This window comes from Eupeodes corollae, chromosome 1 (assembly GCF_945859685.1).
Source record: "Eupeodes corollae chromosome 1, idEupCoro1.1, whole genome shotgun sequence".
Taxonomy (NCBI): Eukaryota; Metazoa; Arthropoda; class Insecta; order Diptera; family Syrphidae; genus Eupeodes; species Eupeodes corollae.
In genome coordinates, this window is record NC_079147.1 from 209,391,619 (window position 1) to 209,404,690 (window position 13,072).

Genomic DNA, 13,072 nt, shown 5'->3' on the forward strand with positions numbered 1-13,072 from the left:
ATATTGCGTAAAGCTAAAAAAATAAACGCGATCGAAGTGAAACTGCTTAATAGGTTCAAATATTTTGTAATAATACTGTGAATGTAAGACAGCTCTGACGCATATTAAAAAGATTCACTTCAAAAGTAAATCCTTTACTTTTATTATTTTGCATATAATATAAGTTTATAAGTTTGTATAAGTCGTGTATTCCATAATTACTTCCACGTAAAAATACCGATTTATAAGTGACTTACGCTCTGTAATCGTAGGTACTTAAAATAATCTTCTCCAATGCGAATAGATCAGCTGTAAGGGGCGTTAAACTAAAAGATGAAAGTATTGCCCGTACGATTATCTTTGTATTTTCAGAAAATATCAATTTTAACAGATAAGCCTTTTTTATTGCCTTTAAAATGGTTCTTGTTTTAAAGCCAATTAATAATTTGTATCCAAAAAAAAAAATATAAAACAAGCATTTTATATCTTCGAGCGTTTGCAAATAGAATTCTTAAATGAATGTAATGGATGTATGGCCTTGAAATGTCAAAGAAATATTTTTGAAAATATACACTGCCTGAATAGGAAATAATAGTTGTTTTTTTTTAAATCATCCATTCGTATGATTCCCTAAGATCTAGGAAATAGCCCCATTTCTGTGTTCGTGTAAAACTTACCAAAAATAGTTATTTTAAGTTCTGATTTTTTCAGGAATTAGACCAACATGTACCTTTAATCACAAAATATACATATACAAATTTAATGATACACTTCCCCCTTTAATCAGTCATTGAACGAGATTCAACAAAAAGCCACCGATTTTATCTTGAAATTTAAAAACCACTACAGTTTTCATTTTTAGAAGAATTAAACCTAACGTCACGCGTTTTCGTTCATCCATAGAAATATAGACAACAATGTTGAATGAAACTCGTAGTTATTATGTTTTTGAGCGGATCATATTTTTAATCAATATATTTATTTAACATGAAGGGCAAAAAAGTTACAACTTTTGTTTTGTTTTAAAAAGAAACATCTTTTAAAATCAATGCCGAAACAAATTTTAACATTGCTCTCACATTTTCATCTTATTCTGTACAAATTGATGGATTTGACTAAGGGCATGACAAGAGATGTGCTTGAAAAAAAAAACTGAAATAAATTGATTTGCTGTCACAAACTTAAGCTAACGTTTTTACCCAATACCTTGAAGGTTTCTTGGGCTGTTGTCTAATGTCTTCGAAATTCATGATTATCCCTTAGATAAATCTCTATGTAAATAGTTAACTCTCCCGGTAATTACTGTCAAAATAATTTGGCCATCAAACTGCCAGCCTAATCTGTCCCAGGCTAAACCTGTCAGCATCAGCTAAAGCCTTAATATTACTCAAGCTATTGTTTCGCAGTGGATCAGCGGTGTGGGATCCAATGTTAACAAAATTCAGCTTAACAATGACTACAACGATGACGTAGCCATCAACCATATGGAGTATAAGGTATTCAAGGTCGTTCCACGTCCATGTCTATGTCAGTTCTGGAACAAAGCCACATCATCCGATCAAATCATCAGCATAGCTCATAGCTTATAGCAGCTAATGCAATCAGACGTGCCAACTTGTGAGGAGTAATACGTATTATTGTTGACTTTTTGACTTTTGTGTCCATTTTTTTGTTTTCGTTTCGTTCTCCAAACCAAAGCAATGCCAAACGTGTGAGATACATGGGTGCGAGATCAACGATACCTATAACCTACCTAATTCCATTCAGTCTTCTAAAGTATGGCATTTCAGCGATGCATTTATTTCTATTTTCGGAATGTTTCAAACATTTTTCATCGGAAAAAATAGCAAGCGCGTTAAGGTATCTAAAGCTTATGTTTTGCTTTATTTTGATTTTTACCCATGACTATGATGAGACGATGATGATGATGATTTGAAGGTAATGATGACGACGATGACGAAGACGAAACACTTAAAAATGCAGTCGAAATGTCGTCGATGACAAAAGATGTGAATTAAGAAATTTGTCTTGTCACTTTTAAGTTGGTTAAATTGTGTCAGAAAAGATGTCTTGCTGCGAGTGAGTAGATATAGGCAGTGAAGTGACTAAAAGATTCGCATCATCACCGAGACTGTTGGAGACCACCATCACTTTAGTGGGCAGATGTTGTGAAAGTGAATGCGAAACTGTAACCAAACGAAGAGTAAAGTAAAGTAACAGTTGGATGTATCACGATTTTGCCTTCAAACTAAAATTGTACTCAATTGTGTTTCGGATCTTTAAATCAAAAAACCTCCGGAAATCAATTGGACATTCGAAGCAATATACAAATGTAATGAGAATTACTGTGCACGATTGAAATTTTAGTTTGAAAATGTAATTTACTTAGATTCTGAATATACCACAACACAGTTCAAAGAGGCAGCGTTTTTAAGTCTTGATGAATTTTAAATAACCCGCTGTTTGGACAGCTTTTACTTTTGCAGACGTCAATTTTAAGTACAAGTTACGGTATTACTAAAAATGGAAGAATAATCGCTTTAAATTTTCTAAATTTAGTACAAACATTATTAAAATTTTTCAGTCATGTTCGACAACTATAGCACTTTGTGAAACGTGAGAGGCTGATTATGCTGATATGATTTAGATCGTTAAAGAAGAATTATCCTAGGTAATTTTTGGGTTTTTTAGCCAGATGTTGATATCACGTTTTCTTTAAGCCAGGACAAGACTTCCTTTATCGCCAAAAGTTCCGCCTGGAACACGCTACAATGATTGGGAAGGCGGAATGAGAGACTTAATTCCAGTCGTTCGGAGTACACACCTCCACCAACCCCTTCTTTTGTTTTTGACCCAGCTGTATACAAATGGATTGACTCATTCTCCAAGAATGTCCTATCCTCCCAAAAAGATCTGGGAGGTATAGAAATCTGGAAATGTCTGTCGAAATGCAGTGGGGACGGTGTAGTCTGTGTGCTTTGGAATTGATTATAAATACCTAAGAATTACGGAGTGGCCAATGTTGTTGTTAGTCCACTGCGACGAAGTTTTGAGGCGAATAGCAGAACTTGCAGCTATTTGTTTGCTAAATATGTCAAGAGGTGTTAGGTAGAGTAAGGTGTAAATTGCCGCAGGCAGAGTCGTGCGAAGCGGTTATTTAATTTGTAGCGGTTTCTCTAAACTAGTCCACCATACTACCACACCGTACATTAAAATTAAGAGAGCTACAGTAGCTTTCCTGAACGTTGCGTTTCCAATTTAGTTTTTAATCTAAGACAAGACCCAGGTATTTAGCCTCGTCTGAGAATTTTAATTGGATTCCTTTAATATAGAGAGGGTTGACAAATTTAATTTTGGATCTTCTCGAAAATAAGACCGAATCGGTTTTGTGTGGATTAGCACCTTCGATGTCAAGGAAAGCAACCATAGTGAACTCTTTATGATGGAGGGAATATTCGACGGTGCGTACTAAGGTGTGTAACGCTGTTTCCACCGATTTACATATACGCATGTTGAGACGAAGAGAGAATTCTTGTATCAATACTTGCCCTTAAATGGATATCAATCAATCTTTCCAAGGTCTTAAGAAGAAATGATGATAGATTTATTGGTCGTAGATCTATAGGATTGACTTGCAAGCATTTACCTGCTTTGGGTATAAAAACAGCTTTAACTTCATGCCGAGGAAACATGGACCAGGTAAAGACAGCTGCTAAAAATTGCCTAAGGGTATCAAAGGATGGAATGTAGAAAGAGATTATTACAGATTTTCAAGTTCACAGAAACAAACTTTCTAGACATTCCAGCGAAGGTATGATAAAAAACTATGGGGACAAGCAAAATAAAGTATCATTTAATGGGCTCCAGTTCATGGAAATGAAAAAAAAAAACAGATTCCTTATCAAATCAGGGAGCAGCTGAAACCTTAAGAGCCCTTTTGAGGCATAAGAGAAAAAACAAGATCAAATCATAAGAGGATCCCAAAACTTTGGACTACAACTGCAAACGATTTGAAGATTGTATCACTCCAACAGGTTTTGAAAAATGTTAATGTGACGCCTTTATTTACCAGAAACGTCATAGAAGTATTGATCAGTGTGGGACGCATCCCAACATCTTTTTAAGTTTACGGTTCATCCATACTGGAATTTTCAACAGTTTCATTAAAACATTCAAGAAATACATATTTTTCTGTAGGTTTTCAATAGTCGAATAAATTAACATGAGAAACTTAAGCTGCTGTATGAAGTTTTTTTGAGGGATATCAACATAAAGACGCACCATAATAGCCATGAAATTTCTAAGTACATATGAAAGAGTTACATAAACAAACAGTGGCTATGCGTATGTACGCATAAGAAAAAAGTCATTAGTGACAAATTTGATTGTTCTCTATACCTTTTTTGATGATGAAATAAAAAAAATTAACTTTTCTTCATGTTTCTTTATCATCATTTCCAACAAAAACAAACAAAATATCTTGTATAACAATTGTTTTATGGCACGACAACTACCGACTTGCCAGTTTCAAAGACTCTCGGTCTTATCATCCTTCCTCACAAACATCATCTCTGAAAACGTTCCAATGAAGAAAAATAAACTTCTTCAAACTTCTGCTGGCGCTGCTGGCACTAATCACTTATCATCGATCATTCGTTTTGATAGTTAAAACTGACGGCACAACTCAAACTCACGCCTTAGACTCAGCTTCAGTCTCAGTGCCATAGTGCTTCAGTCAGCAGACAAGTCAAGCTCTTTGAAATAAACAAAAAGGTGACAATGGATGCAGATTACAGAACAATTTTTGAGGAATATATGACACCACTCACATGCTCTAAGCTTTGGTGACACCATCATCCACTGAACGTACACAGTAGTTCCTAACTGATGGTGCATAGTTTTTTCCTGGAATATAGGAATTTAACAAACTCATAACTACCTATTGTTGGATGCTTCGTTTGACTCGATCAACATGGTGATGACAATTTGAAAGTACGTACTCGTACCTACGAAACTTCTGGCTGATATCATCGTGGAGCCATCTGAAATCTTCAGCATATGCTTGATCTGTTTAGCGTGATGAGGAAAGAAGCATCATCAGGAAATTCAATTTGTGCGAGGATCTGTCAAGATAACGAGATTCAAAGACACAAGTTGTTATAAGGAGCTTCTTTTTTAGATATAATTGTTTTTTTCTTTTTCACATAAGTATACATACATAATATTGACTACCGTTCGTTTTAAGTTTGTCGAAAAGGAAGGAGTGAAGAGGGAGGTAGGGAGAACATTGAAACAAAGTGTGAATTAATTTTAAATTTCGTTTTATGGAAGTGAATGTGTCTTTGATGGATTTATGATTAGTTACAAATTTAACGAGAAAATCTTTTAAGGTACAAAATGTTTCGTCTCCATAACAGTTATGTACTTTAATTTGATTAACGTAAACGAACAATTGGTTGGTCACGAGGGTTTATAGGGAAATTGCTTAAGCCTCACGATATATGTACCCTATTTGATTTTCAAATAAATCTCCAAATGGAGAATCACTGATTTCGCCACGTGCTGAGACCGCAATTATTTATATACCTATACATAAGTAATTGATTTCTTCTTGATTTGATAAATCATGCAAAACTAAAACCGAGTTCGGGTATTGAACTATTACAACATTGATTAGATATTGGTTAATGTTCCATCAATGCTTGCGAAGGTTTCATGACTTACATGTAGATGAAGGAAATTAATGGTTAGTTAATAAAAAATATTCCAGATGGTCAAACACTTGGTTAAAAGGGTGTGTGTTGGAAAGTGAAAGCAGACTATGTGGAAATTTTAGTCGGACCACTATTTCCCTTGAAGATTTAATTTAATACGAAGAAATCTTCATGACGTTGATCTTTAATTTGACGAACTGAAAATGTTTTCAGTTTCTCGCCCTAGAATCTTATTATTAATTGTTTTAGAAAGATGTCCGGAGATGATGTTAATCAAAAACATTCTGAAAAGCTTCACTCAAGAAGTTAAAATATTCAGATAGTTCTCCAGTAGATTTTAGATTAGATTAGATTAAGATTCATTTATTTAACACAGTTTTGACATTTTGTTTTGTTACAATTTTTAAATGAATGAAATGACAATGGCGAAATTTGCCGTCTGTCGGAGGGACCTATATTATAGTATCTACTAGGTTCTTGTATGTAACTTAAATATTCTAAATAAATTCCGTAATAATAAGTTTTCTATAATTTAGAGCTTCATTGCAGTATTTATATATTGCTTCCCAATTCGGTCCATTAAGTAGTTCCTTGAGTTCCTCTAGAGTTAAAGATGGTTTTTGGAGATACTGCATCCTCCAGTTTCTCAATATTGGACAAATACCCATGAAATGAAACGTGTCTTCTCTAGCATGTTGATTACATAGTGTGCAGTAATTGGTTTCGCTATTGTTAAAATACGTTCCATTCAAGTTGAAGAGTTCCCCTCTTGCTCTAAACAACAACGATATTTTTCTGCAGCTATTCGAGTCTTTGAAATAATTATTTTCGTTGAGGTTATGGACTAGAGTTGGGTATATGAGTCGGTTTTCTGATTCTAGTGCTTTTTTCGTGTAGTTTTCTCTGTGTTTTATATCTAATTCTCTTATTATAGCATTCATTTGATTTCTGAGTTCTAATGGTCTTTCAATGTTTACATCCAAAGGTGAGTCGACTGATTCAGCTAGTTCTTTCCATTTTTGTATAAAGGGATGATTCCTTCTGATAGCATACAATCCTAGAACGTGTTGCAGCCTTTCTTGACTATACGTCGAGATAACTTTAATGATGTAGTCAACATGTAGTTTCAGAGTGAATATATAAAGAGTGGCTAGTCCCGTTTCGAGATGAAGCATATAATTTGGAGTATTTTTAGGAAGCTGAAATACTTTTTTGATGAAGAATCTTTGTAGTTTTTCGACTTCCTCGAATTCTTGAAAGCCCCACACCTGAGCTCCATAGCACATCATTGAACGTAGAACCCCTTCATATACCTTGTATTTAGCTGAATTCGGTACCTCTTTCTTTCTCAATAGGAGATTCCAACTAATATTAATGGCATTTTTCGTTGTGATAAGCTTTGAAGAGAGATGTTGTTTCATATTGAAGGTTGGAGTTACATCGATTCCAAGGTACTTGTAGGTTTTGACTACTTCAATATTCTCTCTACCGCAATACCATTTCTCTCTTCGTGAGCATCGTCCTCTCGAACAGCCTGCTACCATAATTTTAGATTTATCAAGGTTGATGATAAGGTTCCAGGAATTACAATATTCGTTTAGCTTATTAATCATCAGCTGTAAACTTTCAGGTGATTCAGCTAGTAAAATCAGGTCATCAGCGTAAAGGAGACATTTTATAACTTTGTCAGCTATGTTTATTCCGGCAGGTAAACAGGATGTTACATCGTCTATGAAAAGGACAAACAGCATGGCACTTAGTTCTCCAGTATGTACATTTATATTGGGCATTTAAAACTTTTCAACTCAGAGACCAAAATTTATTATTCAAACTCCTAACTTGTTCTGTAGATCAGATAAGTAGATATTTAATGTACAAAATAGTAACCGAAATTCAGTTAAATTGTGTGTTAACATTAAAAAACTATTACAATATAAAAGGTGGTTACATTTTTAGGGCCGATGTTGAATGTGAACCACAACTAAACGTCAAGTGTTTTTTCTGCAATTAATTTGACATTTATAAATTTCAGACTAATTCAATTTAAATTATAGAAGGGTGCACAATTGAGCAACGCGTTAAACTTTTATAGGTTTATTTTAAAAATGACCGTTCAAATCAAAATCCATGCCGTGTACTTCGTGATTTTTTCGGTCATTTTTTGAAAACACCAGTGCATGCTCTAATAAATAAAGATATGCCCTTAAAATTTAACCACGTTTTATTTACTAACATTTTTAAAATATTTAACGTTTGTTCTGCATATGTTAAGATTAATTTGATGTCATTAATTTCATATAAAATACTGAACTATTTACGGTTTCTCAAAAAAACTATTTTAAGAAATGCTTAATTCTCATAAAAAATTAATGTTATTACTTTCAGTTAAAATTCATTTTTATTTATATTTGAAAGACATAATGTTTTCAATTTGAAAACTAGTCCACAAATAAAAGGTTTAGTTATTAGTCAACAAGGTTATACTGGTAGTAATTAAGTTATGTTTTTTAATGGTTTAAAGCCAACTTTGAAATCAATCTCTAATGTAAGGTTTTTAAAATACAACTTTTATAAGGCTTTTCAAGGCTATGTGAGTTCATAAAGTAGTATTTTTTTCTACGATCCCTTACTCAATATTCAAATGAATAATTTTCAGGTTTTTACTTATGTTTCAAAAAATCCTCAAAGTTGTTAAGTTTTACCTGCCATACATTAAACTTCAAAGAAAACTGAAGCATTTATGCGTAAAACAGTATAAAATCAATTTTTAATCTTATTAAGAATTCGTAGTTTTAAGATTAAAACATCAATTTATTGGAATATCTCCAAAATAATATGAATATAATTTAAAATCGGGTATTGCTGATCCTGAGTCAGCTAAAATCGGAGCTTAGATTCGAAATCAGCACTAAAAATTTACTCTAAAACGAATTATTCTAAAACTTGAATTAATTAAATTCAAAGTTTTTCAAAATTTAATAAACCGTTTTTTTAGCATTTTTAAAAAGACATATTTTAAAAACCTTATGTGAAAGAAACATTTAAATGCAAAATACGATTTTAGGACATCTTAATCCTTTAAAAAAGTGTTGTTTTGTGATTTAAGCCCGCTGAACTAATCTTTGTGTGTTTATGGGAAGTCACTTGCCTACTTATATAAGCCGAGATAATTGCCGAGATGAAGTGTTCAAAAATTATGCCAACAATTTTACTTACTTACTTACTTAAGGTGGCGCTACAGTCCTGTGTGAAATAGGGCCTCACGTAACAAACTACTCCATCTAGCTCGGTCCCTATCTAGATGTATCTAGTTTCGAGCTCCAAGTTTGTTGAGGTCACTTTCCACTTGTGCGCGCCACCTGATCCGTAGTCTTCCTCTACTGTGCTGTCCTGTAGGTCTGGATTCGACGACTTTCCGGCCCGGAGCATTGCTTTCCATGCGCTCTACGTAACCCAGCCATCTTAGTCATTGGAATTTTACCCTTCCGGCCAAGTCTACGTCGCTGTACAGCCCGTACAGCTCGACGTTTCATCTTCTCCTGCTTTCCCCTTCGATGCATAGGGGACCGTAGATCACACGAAGAACTTTTCTCTCGAAACGACCAAAAGTGCTTTCATCCGCTTTTGTCATAGTTCATGCTTCTGCACCGTATAGCAGGACGGGGATGATAAGGGTCTTATATAGCAACACTTTGGTCCCTCGAGAGAGGACTTTACCACTCAATTGCTTTTTATTCTCCGTTTGATTTCAGCGCTGGTGTTGTTTTCTGCGTTTACAGCGTCTGTCGATTGTGACGGTTTGACCAAGACGTCGATGTTGTATGTCCTTTCTTGACGACAGCATGTACTTTGTTTTGCCCTCATTAACCGTTAAACCCATTTTTGCCACCTCTGCCTCAATACTAATAAAAGTCCAATTGACATCACGTTGAGTTTTGCCGACTATTCACTATTCTTTCAAGTTGATGTTAAATAAAACGCATGACAGTGCCTTGCTAAAACCTATTCTGACATCGAAGGATTTGTTAAGTTGTTTTAAACCTTTATGCAGGAGCGAGAATTCTCCACGGCCTTGAAATCGATGAAAACATGGTGGGTGTCCATTTGGTGAATTTTGATTCTTTGCGTGCCTGTTGTTTGGCTGCATTTGCCTGCCGACATTCCTCATTAAACCAGGGGTTCCTTGTTAGTGGCTGTTTGAAACCCAGAAGCCGCCTCTTCTCTGATTGCATCTTGGCAATGTTGCCTCTGGTTTTCAATATATTGTGTTGGCGGCAGAGAACTTCGAGAGAGGTTACTTGTAAATCGGTCCTTCCGAGTTGTACCTTCTATCAGCCTCCCTATGTTTTCCCTTGGGTCTGGATACCCGAAGTGTTACCTTAGCTACAACGAGGTAGTGGTCCGAGTCGATGTTAACTCGTCGGATAGCTATGATGCTTTAAGCGTGTCTGGCGTCTATCGCAAAATGTTTAATTAGGTTGACGGTAGATTGATCTGGACAGCTCCAAGTTTCTGTGTGGATGTTGAGGTGTGGAAAACGCGTACTGGCTACCATGACGTTTCGCCCGCAGCAAAATCTATGAACCTGAAACCGTTGTCGGAAGTGTTGTCGTGCAGGCTGTTTTCCCTGATTATTTCAAAGATGTCTTCCCTTCCTAGCTTGGTATTAAAATCGCCCAGGACGATTTTAATATCGTAGGTACGACACTGCTCATATGTTTTGTCTAATCTCTCTTCCTGGATGGCGGTGATGTCTGCTTTATAGCAGTCTAGGGCCTCCGGCTAGATTTTCGGCTGCACGTGGTCTGTTAAGGGACCTAACATTCCACGTGCATATTCGAAGTTCGTTGTTCTTAATTTGGTTGCATAGGTTGTCAATAGTAAATCCGTCCGTATACGAGGATTGTAAGTACTTCGCAACTAGGAGATTTGTACGTGGTCAGGAAGTCACCCCGATGACACAACACCCAACCTGGAGAAACAGGTTCTTAGAATAATTCCAAGGACGGGTAGCCGGATAAACAGCTCCTTATAGAACTGGGCTCCGAATAAGTTGAGAAGCCGTATAAGGTGTTCACTCTGTAGTTCAGCCTTACTGGAACTGTAGACGCCACCGTTGATTCCATCTTGGGAATTCGTCCGCTGCCGTCTGGACAAGGAAAGGATCCTTATTGGAAACACCTCTCCCCCTCTCTCGTTTGACAACAATTTTAGAACCTGGAAAAATTAAAAAAAATTATTTCTGTTGCATCTTCCGATGTTATATACTTTACAAAATGTTCTATACAAATTTAAGTATACGTTTTAAATTTGAATTAAGCTAAAAAATATATTTTTTGTATATAATGCAGCTAAGTTGAGACAAAAAATGTAGTTAAAATTTTATAAAAATTTATCGAATTTTTGATTCTTGAAGAATAAACTTGTATGAGGAATGGGGATGCACTTTTTCAACTTCTATTATCGTAATGTCATGTTTAGTTAAAATCTGAAGTTTACGAATGCAAACTTGCCTTGAAGCAAGGCAACCACAAGCCTGAATGTGTTACATAATCATTTATCATGTTTTTTATGAATACTTATTTTTAATCTTTACTAAACATTTAATAATCAACAAAATATAAACTAACAACAATTAAACAAAATATTGATGTTTCCTAAAATTGCCCAAGTGATTTTTGTGAGAAAAAATAAAACAATCAGAGTTTAATCTCTCACCTTGAAATTTTTGAGTATCGTATGTAGTTGACCTAGTTTTAAAATGGTTTAAGCTGTCTTAGAATAGGTGGGTGTGTAATTATTGTGTACATAGAACAAAAATACTAAATGTCAACATTTACGACTATACTCTTTTGTTTCGTTTTTATTTTTCAAACAACTTTATCACTTTTTTTATTATATTCTCCTATAAATTAAATTTCCTTCCCATCTTTGAATAAAGTGAAGTTTACCTTTTTATTATTTAATGGATGGACATTTTACTAATCTTATTTGCATAAAACTTTTCCCTATCATAAATAATATTATCCCCCTGTGTATAGTCAACCAAATTAGTTAACAAATTTAAATTCATCATCTTTGTTTGAGCTATAAGCCTCTTATAAAAATGGGCTTAAGCATTGTTTTTAAATGTCAAATGCATTTTCACCTTGAATACATCACTGTCTTGTAAAATGATTGCACCATTTTGCTCGTATTTTGTTTTGTTTGTTTGTTTGTTTGATGTGTCTTCCTGATTCAATAAAAAATGTCAGTTTTAACAAAAACTATCTTCACGCAGTTCGCCATTCAAAAGATGTATTTCTGTAACATTTGGACATAGAAAATAATCACACGACATAAAAGAAAATCTTAATCGCAGATATGCTAATAAAGAATTGAATACATTATTTGGATTTTCAATCTAGTTGAAGATTAGATGATAAATCACTGTCTGAAGTCTAAGAGTTGCTTCAAATCTGACATTTGTTAATTTCAAATAGTATAACAGCAATTTCTTCACTTACAATGATACCAAAAAATAGTTTTATTCACAATTCGAAGCTAAATAGATGTTAGATCACAATTAAGAGGTTGCTATGAATAAGCTGTCTTGAAGATCACTGCGGATCAAAATTTATAGTCAGGGCGAGTCATAAACTTATCATACAAAATGTGCATAAGCGGCAGGAAATTCTATTCAATGCCTTACCAAGGCAGCTGAAAAACGTTGAAAAAATGACTCTTTTCCAGCTAGGCATGGTCCAAATAGTTCGAGAACTTCTTATAAACTTATGTCTTATATAGGGTGGTTAAATTTGATGGGCCGATAATGATTTTGAATTAAACACAAATTACTTAGAAAATTACTATAATTTCTTTTTATTATGATAAAATTGATGTGGTTCAATTGTGTGTGAAGCAAAATATTTGCCAGATGACCGCCGCGGACTCGGCAGCACACTTTTATCCGATAGTCCACATTTTTGATGCCTCTGAAGCATAATATAGGTTCTATGCCGTCGATGGGCCTATATGTTTCTGGCTTATCAACTTAAACCTTTTATTTAAAATAACCCCAAAGAAAGTCAAACTGTGTCAAATCACATGATTTTGGCAGCCGATTGACATCGCCACCACTTGATATAACACCGCCATTAACTTTGTCACCCAAAATAGACTTTGTTTCCATAACTGTGTGGTAAGTGAATACAGACCGCCACAACATATAAACCGCACCAAACAGCCCTTATTTGTGAGTACATTGGTTTTTTGCCAATCAATCTTGGGTGATGCTGCAATTCTGTTTATTGACAAATCCACTGATATGAAAATGTGCCTCATCACACTCTTGAAAACCAGCAACGCGACCTGTAATTGTTAACATTTCATACAGATAC